The sequence below is a fragment of the Haemaphysalis longicornis genome, unplaced genomic scaffold, assembly GCF_048455015.1.
Source record: "Haemaphysalis longicornis isolate Haplotype H1 unplaced genomic scaffold, Haemaphysalis longicornis Haplotype H1 scaffold_1, whole genome shotgun sequence".
In the NCBI taxonomy this organism is placed as follows: Eukaryota; Metazoa; Arthropoda; class Arachnida; order Ixodida; family Ixodidae; genus Haemaphysalis; species Haemaphysalis longicornis.
In genome coordinates this window covers 15781513-15795588 of record NW_027526203.1, presented here as the reverse complement: position 1 = coordinate 15795588, position 14076 = coordinate 15781513, and the positions used below count along the sequence as shown (strand labels likewise).

General features: G+C 47.0%; 1 protein-coding gene across 2 annotated transcripts in view; it reads left to right on the top strand.

Annotated features, from left to right (window-relative positions):
* Window positions 1-6781: 6781 nt before the first annotated feature.
* LOC144175263 (cysteine/serine-rich nuclear protein 2-like) overlaps window positions 6782-14076 on the top strand; it is a 45129-nt gene continuing 37834 nt past the window's right edge. For both annotated transcript variants that reach the window (XM_077704360.1, XM_077704365.1), the window contains exon 1: window positions 6782-7002. The gene's annotated coding sequence lies outside the window, so the exon portion shown is untranslated. The remainder of the gene's footprint in view (window positions 7003-14076) is intronic.

Sequence of the window (14076 nt, the reverse complement as noted above, 5' to 3'; positions counted from 1 at the left end):
CTGCACTGAAGAGGGGGAGTTCCAGGAGGAGGAGAAAACAGTGAAATCGAGCTGGTTAGTGGGCAGGCTCCTCAGTCCAAGAGGAGAGAGTAAGATTCATTCTTCAATTCACCGAACGTCATCCCGAGTAGGCCAGGACTTGTTCTTTGCGACTGAAGGGGTTTGAAAACAATATAGAGCTGTCTAGACATATTCATTGGTTTCGAATTGTGTTATACTGAAAATTGGCATGTATACTATTTATTGCGTTAGTTAGCAAGTATATCAAGTTTTCAACACCGTAATCATGTCAGAACTTTTCGGGTTGAGATTAAATTCGTTACGATATCGATGGTTGGATAGAAATTAGGTGCACAAAAGCCGCCTTCGAGTACTGTGGACAACGTAATTATCTGCAACGTAGCACAGATCTTATTGCATTGAATATTCACACAAACTTTGTGAGCCTCGCAAACATCCCCAAACCTCCTAGGACGTTTAGGACGGTGCAGAAAATGAATGCGTTGGGCACAGAAAAAAAAAATGTTCATCTAACAACAACGAAAAAAGAGAAAACACCAGTTTTATTTCCTGCTGTGGGACCCGCTGCTTGATGCGTAGCATTAGACTCTTGAGTCTTCATAAGAGCATCTCAGAAATAGTTAAGGGAAGCCTACGCATTTTGATTACTTATCGAGGAGCTCTGAGCGCTGAAACTCGCAAATACGCTAGATAGGACGAGGGCGAGTTACGTCTGAGCGATGCTCTCTGAAAGTCGTTCTCTCTCTCCTCGTGTGTTGCAAAATTTTGCGGGACAAAGCTTGAAATTATTCAGAACCGTCAGAATCTTATTGAAAACACGTTTTTTAAAGCACCAAAACATCAAAGCGGGCGAATTCTAGCAAAGGCACTGCTGCCAGTCAGAACCGGACGACCGCGGCGCGGGTGTAGCAGCGCGGCGAATGTAGCAGACGACAGCGGAGCGGGTCCCTAAGCTGACGTCAGATCCAGGGGGCGCCACTGAAACATCTCACCGCCAATACGGCAGCTGGCAGCAGCAGCCAGAGTTACTCAATATAGACAGTTGCGAAACTCCGCTTCAGAATCCGGGCGGCGCTAGCCCCCCCACTCCGTGGAAGCTGAGGGGCAAGTCGACGCGCGCGGCACTTAGGAGATGAAAACGGAACTTCGCTAAACTATTATTATTCAAAATTCTTCTGTAAAATAAAGATTGCTTTTTAAATTAAAACACAATAATTACGTAAAATTTACTTGTGTTTTTGCGGCTTTTCTTTTTATGACTTACGGCAGCAGCCGCAAGCACTTGAGTACTGCTTCAACGTTCTGCCGACAGACGACAGGCTAGTCAACTTGCCCCTAAAGCCCCTTTATTTGGGAAAGTAGCGACTTTCTTGGATCTTTGCCGCCGTTTCCCTTACCCGCCACTGCCCTCCTCGCACACCCTCTCAGGAGGGGAGACGACGGGGCTTCCGTGGGCCGTAATTGGCTGCGGGGAGCGGAAACGTCAACAAACGTCACCGTGACATCTCCGCCGCCCGTCAAGCGGGTGTCGAACTTGTTTGCATTTTTATTTTTTTTCCGCGGGACGCCATTTGCCGCTCTGTGGCCACGGCGACTTTCAGAGCGCTTGCGCTTCTTCGCGCTTGTTCATAATCGCAATGCCGTTCTGCTGCGCCAACCAATATAATAGTAAAAGTGAAAAAGGAATCTCGCTGTTTACCATTCTGAGTGTCAAAAGAGGTGTCCAGCGCAAGAAGCAGTGGCCGCACAACATCGGAAGGAAAGACTTTGCGCATACCAGAATGACTTCTTTGTGCGACGTAAGCTACGATTTTCGGTATTTCCGCGCGTGCACGAGGAGTTGACAGAATCTGGTGAACTCACTCTTTCACTTTCACAGCTATTCTTAATTTTTGCTAAACAAGGCTTCCCTTTTTTTATGGAGAAGCGGGTCGGGGCACCGCAAAGTGAGGTCCAGTAAAATGCGCGCCTCTGCATCGATTGAAACTCTAAAGCGGATTTACGATACTTTTATTAAAAATGTATACATTTATTGTGCCCTCTCTATTGGTCTGTAACGATGTGCTATTTCGGTAGAATTTTTCCCACGTGTCTTTAAAAATTGCTGTACAGCTGTATTTTGTTTTAGACATGGAAGTTGTTTTTGATAGTAAACAAAAAGCCGCTTACTTTAATATGTTAGTCATGTTCAGAAAAACGTATTTTTTTTTCAATATTTGAATTTCGGTATTTAAATTTGTATTTTGTATATTTACACGGGTTGTCCATTCGTGAGGTACTGGTTAGAGCTCATATATGAACTTCCACATCACAACAGGAGGACATTGAGGCTATGATTCAGTTCTTTTCTTCTTTTTCGCCGATCGGAAGGTTTTAATACCAATACCAGAGAAGTGTTGGTGATACCACAGTTTCCAATAATCGTATTATTGTTTTGCACCTCCATTTTATTGAAGATCAATTCGAACCATTCATACTGAAGAAGTATGGGAAAAAGAGGCTAAAACCAAACGCCGTTCCAACTTTGCTTTCCCACCGGCCGGCTCCAAAGAAACGAAAACCTCCCGCCAAAAGATGCGAAATTCACACACACTTGCAGCAAGGCCCTGAAAGACATTTTGCGTGTGTTGTTAAAGGTTCGAGTTCAAATGCTTGTCACGAATGAAGATGCAAAAGTAGCTACGATGAAAAGTAGCAAATGCGGCAGTAAAAGTGTTGGCATGCGTGCGGCTGTTGCGAGGTTCGGTGACAGTGCGGTGAAGTTATTTTGTGCATAATTTGTTAGAGAGATATGTTCATTCTTGTTCGTGTTCTTTTCTGATTGTCTTCTTGAACTGCATGTATATATCCTAAAATGTAATGTACGCGTCTTTCCTTCGCGTGAGCATATGTCTTCGAAAAATGTATTTATATGCGTAGTATTTTGGGGATGCAGCACGGTGTCCTAATTATATTACAGACGAAGTACAAATAAAAAGTTTTCGTAGAGTGCTCTAATCAGCGTGTATTTATTTGTTTTTATAAATAATAACGTCACGGGCGAATTGACATTACAGAGGGGAGTGGGTACAGAAACAAAAAAGTACCAAAACGCTGCTGAAGGTAGTGATTCCTAATTATGTATTGTTCGCTAAGAAACTTCATAGTAAATAAAAGCACTTTAAGCATGGTTCAGTATATAAAATGTTAGCTAGAGCGAAAAAAAAACAAACGCAACAAACGGAGTGGCAATGTACCTGGCAATAAAATAACAGGATTCTGTGTTTGTCGTCGCTTTTCTCGTCGCCACTTCTTCGTGAAGAGGTTAAAACCTGTACATCACAATCGTCTGGCCTTTGCATAGCCATCGTGACGTCTGCAAGCGACAGTTTTAATAACAACACGTAAAAACGCCGGAGCAACACGCGATCCCATTGACCCTACCGCAGCGTCTCGAGAGCGCAGGGCGACAAAGCGTGCCGTGTGCAGCGCGCCGGCCGGTGCGAGAGTGAAATCCGAGGAGGAAAGCGGCCGAAGGGAGGAGAGTGTCGCTACTTTCAAAAATAGAGGGGCTTTACTTGCCCCGTGCTTGCCTCGGCGCAGGGGGGCAACCATGGAGGAAAGAATACTCAGGAGAGGCCCCTAGCATCCCAATGCATTGCGAAAAGTGTGGAGAAAGTTACGTCATTTTTCTTGAGCCCATGGACAATGTTGCTTACTTGTTTACAACTGCGGCGGTCAAATTTGGGCAAATAGAACGGACAAATTTTTAAAGCGCTTGGTATGTCGCTGCCTCGCTACGCTTGCAAACCAGCGCAGTCGCTACGGCAAACGTTTTTAGATTAGGCCAGTTTGAAAACTCCGCCGTCGGAGGCGGCCTTAACTCGTATCCCCGCCGCAGCGGCTCTTACGTCGCGTCGAGATCGGCGGAGCGAGCCGCTGCCGCCGCCGGCGACCTGCCGGGAAAATCCCCTTCGCTCAGCGTTGGCGAGAACCACAGTTCGTTCTTTGCTCACTTTGTGTTTCTTTGTTGTGAAGTGAAGTGAAATTTATCGCTGCTGAGACGTAGCGCGCTAAGACCGCAGTGCTGTACGACCCCAAACAATGCTCCCGTCGTCTGCGTTCGCCATCCCGCGAGCCTGTTGCTATGACGACGACAAACGCTACTTTGCCAGGCTTACGAGCTGAAAAATCGTCCTTCTATCTCAAAAACGAAGGCCGTTTTTCGATTGAAACTTTGGGTGAGGGTTAGAATGGGCAAATTGAAGGCGAAATCAACAGCTTAGAACATGATATCGCACCGAGGAATTAGCGACGAAGCTGTTTTGGCTTCGAAGCGGGAGGGCAGGGCGACGCCATGTTAGTCAAATCAAACCGGAGACAGCAAAGGATGATGGGATAGAGTGCTGGGCTCCGTGGGCTCAAGTAATGGCGGCACTCGGCTTCACAAATGTGACGTCAGGGTATGGTGTCTGGAAGGGGAAGTGTGACGGACAGAAGCGAGAGGCTGCACAGATCAGCGATTACAGCTCCTAGGTGGAGCCACAATGGAGGAGGGGAGCTAGCGCTTGCGCCGATACGCTGCCACCGAAAGTGCGAAGTGCCGGCGGCTGGCATTGCGTTTCTTCCGAAATCGCCCTTGATAGGCGGAAATTTGATTTGTGTCCGTAAATATGCTACGCAAAAGGGTGCAAGCAGTTCCTCAATTGAAGAAAGGACGATGTAATTTGGAACTGGCGCTGACACATGTTGCGTGCAGACGGCTTCGTTGCTACGCTGGTTCTTTCGCGTCTTTCGGCACCTAAGCAGACGAGCTCCTTTCATTGTCCAGAGCTAGAACGGCTGTCTGTTCGATGCAGTCATTCAATAACAATGCTGCGCCTAGATATTGTCCAGGTGAATTGGTAACTTCCGCCAGTATTTTATTGCCATATCGCGGCAAAGGCAGTTTTCGTGCGCATGCGGGCGAGCTTGGAACATGAACGCATACTGAATGATGAAAATAGCGCAAAAAGAAGACGGGCCCCATAACTTAGACAAGAGCTATCTTGTCTGCGTCGTGCCAATGCCTCGGAGGCATTGGCGGAGGCCTTGGTCGTGCTGTCGGTCTTCCTTCCCCGCCATTTTTCATCGTGAACGGACACCAACTTCCCCAACTCAGTACTGCACTTTCAAACGTGAATAAGACAATAGAAATGTACACAAAGAAACGTAAACATAGTAGCTTCTGGTGGAGGAATACAAGTGATGTTGAATAACACTTTTAAAGGGCAGTCTTTGCGCCTTCAAAGCGAAATAACCTGGGATAGCATCAACCTTTCCCGGCCTATGATTGAACTTTGCTTTTCGTGTTTCAGCTCTTGATCGCGGTTCATTTGTTACTGATGTACAATTATTTAAAACGAATTGTCATGACATCCAAGAAAACTTGCAATGTTTACAATAGCAAATGTCGGGGAAATAATTGCAAGTTCGCTGGGAATCAGTATACACCTGCAAAATAAGTACACACAAGCACAATTTGAAGGGCATGTTACAGTTTATTTCTTGCATACACTTCAATAAAGCATGTAGAGTGCATAAATTTGAAAGCGCAACATCTCCGAAGCTTTAAATGATTTTTCCTCCCGGGCGCGGCGGCCGCTTTTCTGACGGAGGCGCGCAAAGCAAAAAAGCCCGTGCGTTCGAGATTTCGGCGCACGTTAAGGATCCCTAGGAGGTCAAAATTAATCCGGAGCCCTCTACTACGGCGCGCGTCATCGCCAGTGTAGCGTCGGCGTTTAAACCCCGCAATCAATCAATCAAATGCTTTTGCCGGCCGGCGGCTCAACTCTTTCCTTATTCAGGGCCTTACAGTGAGCCTGACAACAGGCTTGGTCGAATTTTAGGCAGCTTAAAGAAAGATGAAATCATGCATGCTGAACGCATGAAGTTTTATCCTATGAGAAAAACATTGTAAACGCCTCCTATAGCACCAATACAAGCTTGCCGTCCGTGGCTTCGGCGGAATGATGTGCTTGAAGGTTTCGCTACATTCCTGCCAATGTCGATCGACAAGGAAAACGCACAACGTACATTCAAAACGATAAATACGGTACGCGTACAAAACAGGCAACATCCACAGCACAACACCACAGGACAACACGCTCGGCTGAAAGGTGAACACAACGCCGGCGACGCATGCGACGACCCTTCCAAGGCCGCTCCCCTCCCTCGTGCAGCGCCCCTAGTGGACTGCAAGGTTTTCATCGCGTTTCGTGCAGCAGCCAAGCATGGCGCGCATATAGCGCCCGTCACACTTCCCCTTCCAGACACCATAGTCAGGGCCTCTCCTAACCTTTTCTTTCCTCCATGGGGGCAACCGAAGACCGGCTTTCGATACATGGAGCCTATGGGGAGTTTCGCAACTGTCTATATCCAGTAACTCTGGCAGCAGCAGCATCGCCGGCTGCTCCCGCAAGAACAAAAATTATTTGTTTAGAAAAGTTTTAGCAGTTCAATGGTGCGTTATTTTGTACTGCAAATAAAAAAAATGTGTATTTCGGACTACACTACACAAAATAATGACAATTAATAAAATTATGACGTCATTGTGACGTCACGCGTGGCAGCAGCCGTTGCCAGGGGGGCGTGGCTGGTGCCACGCGCGTGGCAGAAGACGCTGCCTTTAAGAGCAGGAAAAGGTTCTAAGGTAGCGCCGTTGTGCGGGCTCCGGAAAAATAATAGCGAGAAAGGGCAATGGGCCCGTTTCGGCCTGGTTGTGGCGGCAGGCATTGTCACAGTGTAGGATACCATGGTTTGGGGTAGTCGGAGTAGCGGTTTAACGTTCGGTGTTGGGTTCATTCGGTCGCCATTCATTCCATTGGATGCCTAGATCGAAGAAGTGTTCGTCGCGACGATTTCCGTTCTCTCCTGACCCACAGTAGTGCTCTGATATTCTGCAGCCAACGGATTAAGTTATAGTAGGGGTCCACGGAAGGCCTGCGATGCAATTTTAGGAAGGTGAGTGCTATGACGCTGGTCGCGTTTATTGATGTCTGATCTGGCCTACTGCTGAACTGCTTTGACTGGAAGGCGCCTGTTTGTTGTATTCCCTCCGCGTTACTTTTCTTTGTCGTGTAAATCAAGTTTACGAAGAAGCCTGTGGCCTGCGCCGGTGCGCCGAGATATTCTACTCGACGTGCGCGTTAGCTCATTCGAACGCACATCTGTGGGAACACTGTGTGAAGCTAACAAGAGTTGTGGGCCTTCGACTAGCTACGTACGACCACGGAGCTGAGAGCGCTCGTGGCGGCTATTTTCCTCGCCCGAGTTCGGAATCCCAGTTCGGCCGATATTATCGTCCGCCAAATCGTGCTACATAACACACAAATAAGGCTCCGCGGCGCTGATAGTAAAGAAGGCAGTTTAACAGCCGCGAAATATTCGAACTCTAATAGAGTACCCAGCCCTAGACAGCTGTGCGAAGCTTGTCGTTTTTGTCATGGCTGGGGCAGTGACGCAAAGAAAAAAAAAAGTTCAGCTGGTGCAGCCACATCAGTGTTCCCCCGTTTCAGAGGTAGAGACGCTGTGGTAGATGCGATTTGACTTGCGCCGCGCTGATCAATGCGCGTTTTGTTTCGTTTTCAACTCGCTCCACCCACGAAGGTAATTGAAATGAGTAACCGTGAATGTCGTCGGCAGGAATATGGGTGTCAAATTTTTGAACGTGACTATCCTGCCAACGGATCCCGTGAAAGGACGCGGAATGCGTGCGCGCAGCACGTGTGTTGTAAACTACCGGCGTGCTTTCAGCGTGTAATGGTGGATTTGATCGATGAGGGGCCGGCGCACGAGCCGTAGGCCAGGTTACCATACGCGGCACCTTGATGGCTGATGAGATACGGTTCTGATGAGATACGGTTCTTCTGACTACGGTTATCGTTCTCGCTAAAGCTGTATCCGTGGTAATCCTGGCGTCGCTTTCCGTCAACGACGCGGTCTTGTGGTTTCACCGTATTTCAATAAGCATTGTAGGTAGTGCTTGACCTGCGCACCTATCCCTATGATCACTTGATCATGATCTCCCTTGAGAAAACGCCTTGCGTCACTGGTAGTCTAGCCAGGTTTTTCTCGGGCAAACAACTGAGGCTGGATGTTTGAGGACATGCGCGATTCTATTTTAAGGGAACGATAGCGTCTGGTGCGTAATGCATGGTGCTGATCTGTGGCCACGGCCCCTTTTTGTATGGAAACGTCTGCCCTTCATTTCTCAATCAACACCCCGCGGGGATAGAGTGTATTAACTACATATTGGAAGCTAGGGGTCAAGGGATACTCCTGTGGGCTTCGCACTCGTGCTAGTGTTTGAAATGGGCAAACGTGGTGCCTGACATGCCTTTCAACAACACTCCTATTTGCCCTTGGAATGCTGTTGGAAAGCTTTACTCGGCACACATTTGTACCATACGGTCAGTCTAAACGGTGATGCTTGACTAGCAGCTAGGCTTTTACTGCAAAGCAGTTTGTGGTGCCCTTTCTGACAATGTTTTTGTTCGTCGTCATCGTCGTCATTGCAAAACTCTGAAAACAGCAGGCATCGTCTTTCGCACGCTTGCAGGCATGTGTCTGGGACAGGCCAAAGATGGTTGGTTGATGGGGAGGTTCGGCAACAATCTGGCGTGGTTTAGAAATACCAGGAAACGTCTGCCGATGTACACCAGAAATATTGCCCATAGTAGCCGCACAGCCTTCCCATTTGAAAACTGCGATAATACGAATGCCAATGCTGGGTGACTGTGGTGCCAATTAGGGGCACAAAGCACACTGGCGACGAGGGCCTCGTAGTGCAGTCTCATTCACAGTTTCATACTAATGTATGCCAGAGGGAAACCGATTGTGTTTGCCTCAGGAGTCGCCATAGCAGCTGATGGCATCCCGTTCTTACTTGGCTTGGCTTGCAACATGTCATCTTGTGTGGCACCTGGGAAGTGAAAAAGCCCAGGGGCCCTATTCTCGACTGCACAAATTGCCGGCATTTCACCCATGTTTTTTTGCGTAAGCACGACGTAAGCAATTAGTGACGTGCTGCACCTATAGCTATGACGACATGCAGTGTAATTTGATGAGTCACTCATAAAGATCGCTACCAAAGTATCAAATATTGTTCAAGAAAGATATAAAAACACTTGGCATGTACTATAAAAATTAAGACGGAAGCTGAGGCTGACAAGAAAAACACATTTCTGGAGGTTAAATATCGCGTCAACACCACAAGGCGATCGAGTAACGTTGATCCAAAATCGAGCGAAAGGCGGATGTCGAGCTAAAGAACATCACACAATTTTTTTACCGTATCTATTTATTTATTTCAATCGCTTTTAGTAACATAGCTGGGCTCTCTGTTTCAATGCAAGCTTTGTTGCATTATCACCTTCCCTGCCACCACCGCCGCCACGCCATTGTCTGCTGCTATGTTACAAGTTCATGGCGTGATCACAGAAAAAGACGGCCGCAACCATCGCTTCTATGACACATAAGAGCAGCGAAGCGCTACGCCTGATAACCGCGGAGCGCACCGATGTCGCCGATTCACTCATTCGTCAAGCTCGACTGCAATCAGCGCTGTAATGAACCAAATAGTCACTTTTCTTTGTTATTTTCTCTTGAGTTCGATCATGTGACCCAACAGCTTACTAGGACAAGTATGGACAAATGCCAAGCATTGGGTTCTCTTTGTCATGGAGAGGCTTGTACTGCCCTCTTATGTTGCGGTTACGCCAAACAAATAATCTTTATTTTATTGCCAAACATAAAAGCAAAATACTGCATGTTATTTGCATGTTCCATGATTTGGAAGCAGTTGAAACTAATTTATTTCGGTAGGAAACATTCTTTAAACAGTGCGCATGCGAAACTGTGCCTGCTGCAAATTGCCGCACATTTCGCGGCGCCGTAAGCCGGGGCAATTTTTTGCCCTATTTTGCTTGTATTTTGCGACAAAAACAGCCGCCATTTTCAAGCTGTTACGTAGCATTACGTCACTTTTATGCAAGCTGAAGTTGCCAATGCATGACATAATCGTTCCCGCCAACTGTTTAAATTACGTCACGCCTTCTCAGCCAATCACAGAGGGGGTGTGTATTACTAGCAGTATTGTTGTTGAATAGCAAAGACAGGCTGACGTTGTCATGTCCGCTGCATTTAGTCTGGCTTTTCATTGCCGGCCAAGAATTATGCGCCTTTAGTAAGGAGAAATAAGGCAAACTTTAGAACTGGTGTACGTAAACGACATGAAACGTCAAAATGACGACAGCACACACAACCGCTTTGTCAACCGGAAGCATGTGACCAAAATTGAAAGCCAATCAGAAAAGACTTCCGGAAAATTGCCTGAATTGCCGGCAATTTGTGCAGTCGAGAATAGGGCCCCAGAAGAGTAAAGCTGTGTGGAGTAGAAATGCAACACTTCTCAGGGGACAATGACACCCCTTTTGTTGAAGCGCAGCTCGCCTAGGCACTAGTAGCAGTTTTCTCTCTGGTATGCAGTTTATGAGGATAATTGGAGCACTTTAAAATTTTTTCCTGATTGAACCACTGCTCTGTTCGCACTCAAACTTCACAGGAAGGTCGTATTTTGTGGTATGTTTTGTTTGACACTGGCAACAACGATGGTACTTACCTGTTTATTCTGAAAATAAATAAAAGCAATGTTCGCTTATGGGAAAATGGCAACCAATTTGGATGTGCGAGCCAGTGCAAGCTGATGTTAGAACGACGGCACCACCTAGGGTATGCAGAGTGAAGCGAACAATGGAGATCCACAGTAGGATGGAGCTAAATGTTGTAGCAGACGATCAGAAAGCCTCTTTCGCCCTTAGTTAATGATGATCATGAATAGTTGCTCAACAGCTGATACCAATCATAATAAAATATTCCCACGGTTGATCGTTACCAATGAACGTTGGATTTGTTTCCTCACCTGCTTTCACATATTCTGCTCGTCTGCTACCTCATTTGGCTGCTTCCTACTGTGGTAGGAGCCAAATGAGGTAGCAGACGATCAGAAAACCCCTTTTCACATTTTCTGATCGTCTGCTACCCCATTTGGCTCCTCCCTCCTGTGGAAGGAATGTGAATCCTCCTCAGCCATTTTGCTCTGCATACCCCAGGTAACGCCGTCGTTCCAAAATCAGCTTGCAGTGGCTCGCACGGTCGAACCGGCCGCCATTTTCCCATAGGCGAAAATGGTTTTTATTTATCTTCAGAATTAACAAGTAAGTACCCTCGTTGTTCCCGGTGTCAAACAAAACAGACCACAAAATTCGACCTTCATGTGAAGTTTGAGCGCGAACCAAGCAGCGGTTCAATCGGAAAAAAAAATTAGTGTTCCAGTTATCGTCGTAACACCCTGTATGCTGCAGGGCAGGCTGCTTCCCTCACTATTCAGTCAGCCATGATGGTTTCAGTTTCGTTTTCGGAAAGCATTGGTGCGCAATTAGCAAAGTCAATAACATATGACAGTGAGCACCTGAGCTTCTGCAAGCAATATACCCGCCAGAAAGTAGCTGAAATCCCATCATTTGAAGCAACAAAAGGAATATGCACTGCAGGTGGTTAAGCGACTTGCCTGGCTTTCCGATCTTTTGTTCTCCGCGCGCGGATATTTCTAACGCTAAAGCATGCCCGCACCCATTTCGAACATAATCACCTGTGAAATTAACTTACTGCGAGCGCTTAGTTGACCGATGCACCCTTGTGCTTTTCCATCCACCTCAAGCGGCCGTTGATAATTCGTAAAGCGCGCATCGCTCTGCCCTTTGTTTTAGCCAGGAGGAGTGCTGGCACTGACGACTTATACTTGACACGGCTGCTGTGAACAGTGTTTATTTCACGCTAGGTTCGTGCTGCGTGAGAGAAGATAATATAAGGTGGCTTTGATCGCCAGATGATGGGAAATGAAGGCGCCCTCCTGAACGGCGCCAGCCGGGAGCCTGGGACGCTGAGCTTGATATTGGAATCGACAGCTGTTGCTTCTAAAGACGCTTCGCCCACGGGCGGCTGGATGGGGCCTGGGAATGCGGAGTTTGCGGGCACACTGGCCACATGAGCCATGTAAAAGTGTTTCTCATTCTGTCGGTGAAAAATCAAGAACGTTCAAGGCAGCCGCCTCGGCCAAAGAAACGTTGCTGTAGTCGGCCATGGCTCAGAGATGTAAAAGCTACCGTTGCCAGCGTTTATGCTCTAGACCGCACCTGTGCTGCCTGTGCTTCGCTTCTAGCTTGTGACGCAATGGTTACGTCACAAAAAAATGAAAGGGAAGCGGGTGAGAGAAATGTCAGCTTTGTTTGCTTATTTCTCAGCAAATAACGCATCGTTGCTCGTCGAAAAGACGAGGGAGCTACAAAAGGTATACAACCTTTCAGTTAAAGCGAAATTTCATTCAGCCTTTAGTGAAAATTTTAAGCTTATCAGCAGTGAAAATTTCATTGTAGAGAAAAAAGTACTGTCACTTATTTAGTGAAGGTTCCCTTTTTTTCCCCCAGAGTCTGAAACTTGTTTCGTGCTGAAACTGGATTGCCTCTGCGGGTTGTATTGATGCCTTAGTTTGCTGACGACATGCAGTGCACTGGCAAATGAAATGAGCTGGTGGGGAAAATGTGGTAGGGTGCGAGTTGTCAGTCCTCAAAGAATCGCCTACATCCTCATGTTAAGTAGGCACTGACTGGTGTACTCGTCTCCCTGGGGGTAGATGCACTGCTGTCATGGCTAGGGGCAATCGCTTTTGAACATTCGGTAACTGTGGGCTCTTTGCTTGTATGCTGTTAAAGGGGTCATGAAGACAATATGCAAGTTTTGTTCGTTGAAATGGGGTTTTTATGTGTGTGAAAGATAAGTGGGCACTACAAGAGGTAGCAGTTTTTTTTTCCAGATGGCACTAGTAGCAAGCCTACTGGTGTCTTTGAATGGCCACACCACTTTGTCCCGCGGTGCAGCCATCGTCTTTGTAGACTGCACGGGACCACCCGCCACAGCAGCATCCGGTCATTGTGTCCACTGGTATTCTGCCACAGCTTGAGGCTGAGAATGTGTGTACGCACTAAATTACCACTGCCTAAAGTAGGTCTGGTATTTTTTCTCTTCAAAGTAATATTTTGCGTTTTTTGTAGTTCCCTAGGCAGTTGCAGACCTGAGGAATTTCTTTGACACCCCCTATTGTGAGCATTACAGACATTGCACAATGCATTACCAATGCATCGAGTAAGGCTCAGTGGAAAAGCGACCAAGCCACGGATGTGTCAGCAGAAAGTGGGCATATGTGATGCAAGTTAACAGTGTCCCAGGATGGAACCTCACTTGCTGGAGTAAGCTTGGGCTGGAGCTGTGTCTTGGAATGTTGCGTGATTCAAAATGCTGGGCACACACAGCATGCAGCATTTCAAGACCACGGTGACCTCACCCAGCCATGCAATACACAAGCCAAGACAGCTGGCTTCAGGCTACCTAAGCACCTTGTTTAAGAGATCCAGAGAAATGATTAGGGCCCAACGCCTCTTCTAGGTGCATACTGCAGGGGCATAAAAGTGAGCACCTTCGAAGATAACAGCTCAGAATAGGAACCTCTTAATTCGTCGCACCAACTGTAATGAATGTTCCCTTAACCTATTCCTTTGACAGGTAAAGGCATCGGAGTATGCGATTATTGGACTTGATTGGGTGCTTCAAGATATTGCCAAAGCATATTCAGACATCCGTCAACTTCCTTGTTTTACTACTTTGGCTGTCTTAGATAATGAACTTTGGAGCGTAACATGGAGCATGAATTCCCAAACAGTATAATGCAGGAAAATGCCACGAATACAGGAAGTTACACAAGTTGCATCCCTTGCTTATTCACAAAGTAAACCCACATATTTAAACTGATTTGGTTTTCCTTTCTCTTTTTAAGTAGTGTAAACCATGAAAGCTTTAGATGTATGTGTGCGTGTGTACACATAAACAGGATGTAATTTCCCTTTGGGGGCATGAATTCAGTCTGTCTGTGTTGTGTCCTCCCCCCTCATTTTTGGCGTGACGCCGACTGTGATTGCTCTCTCC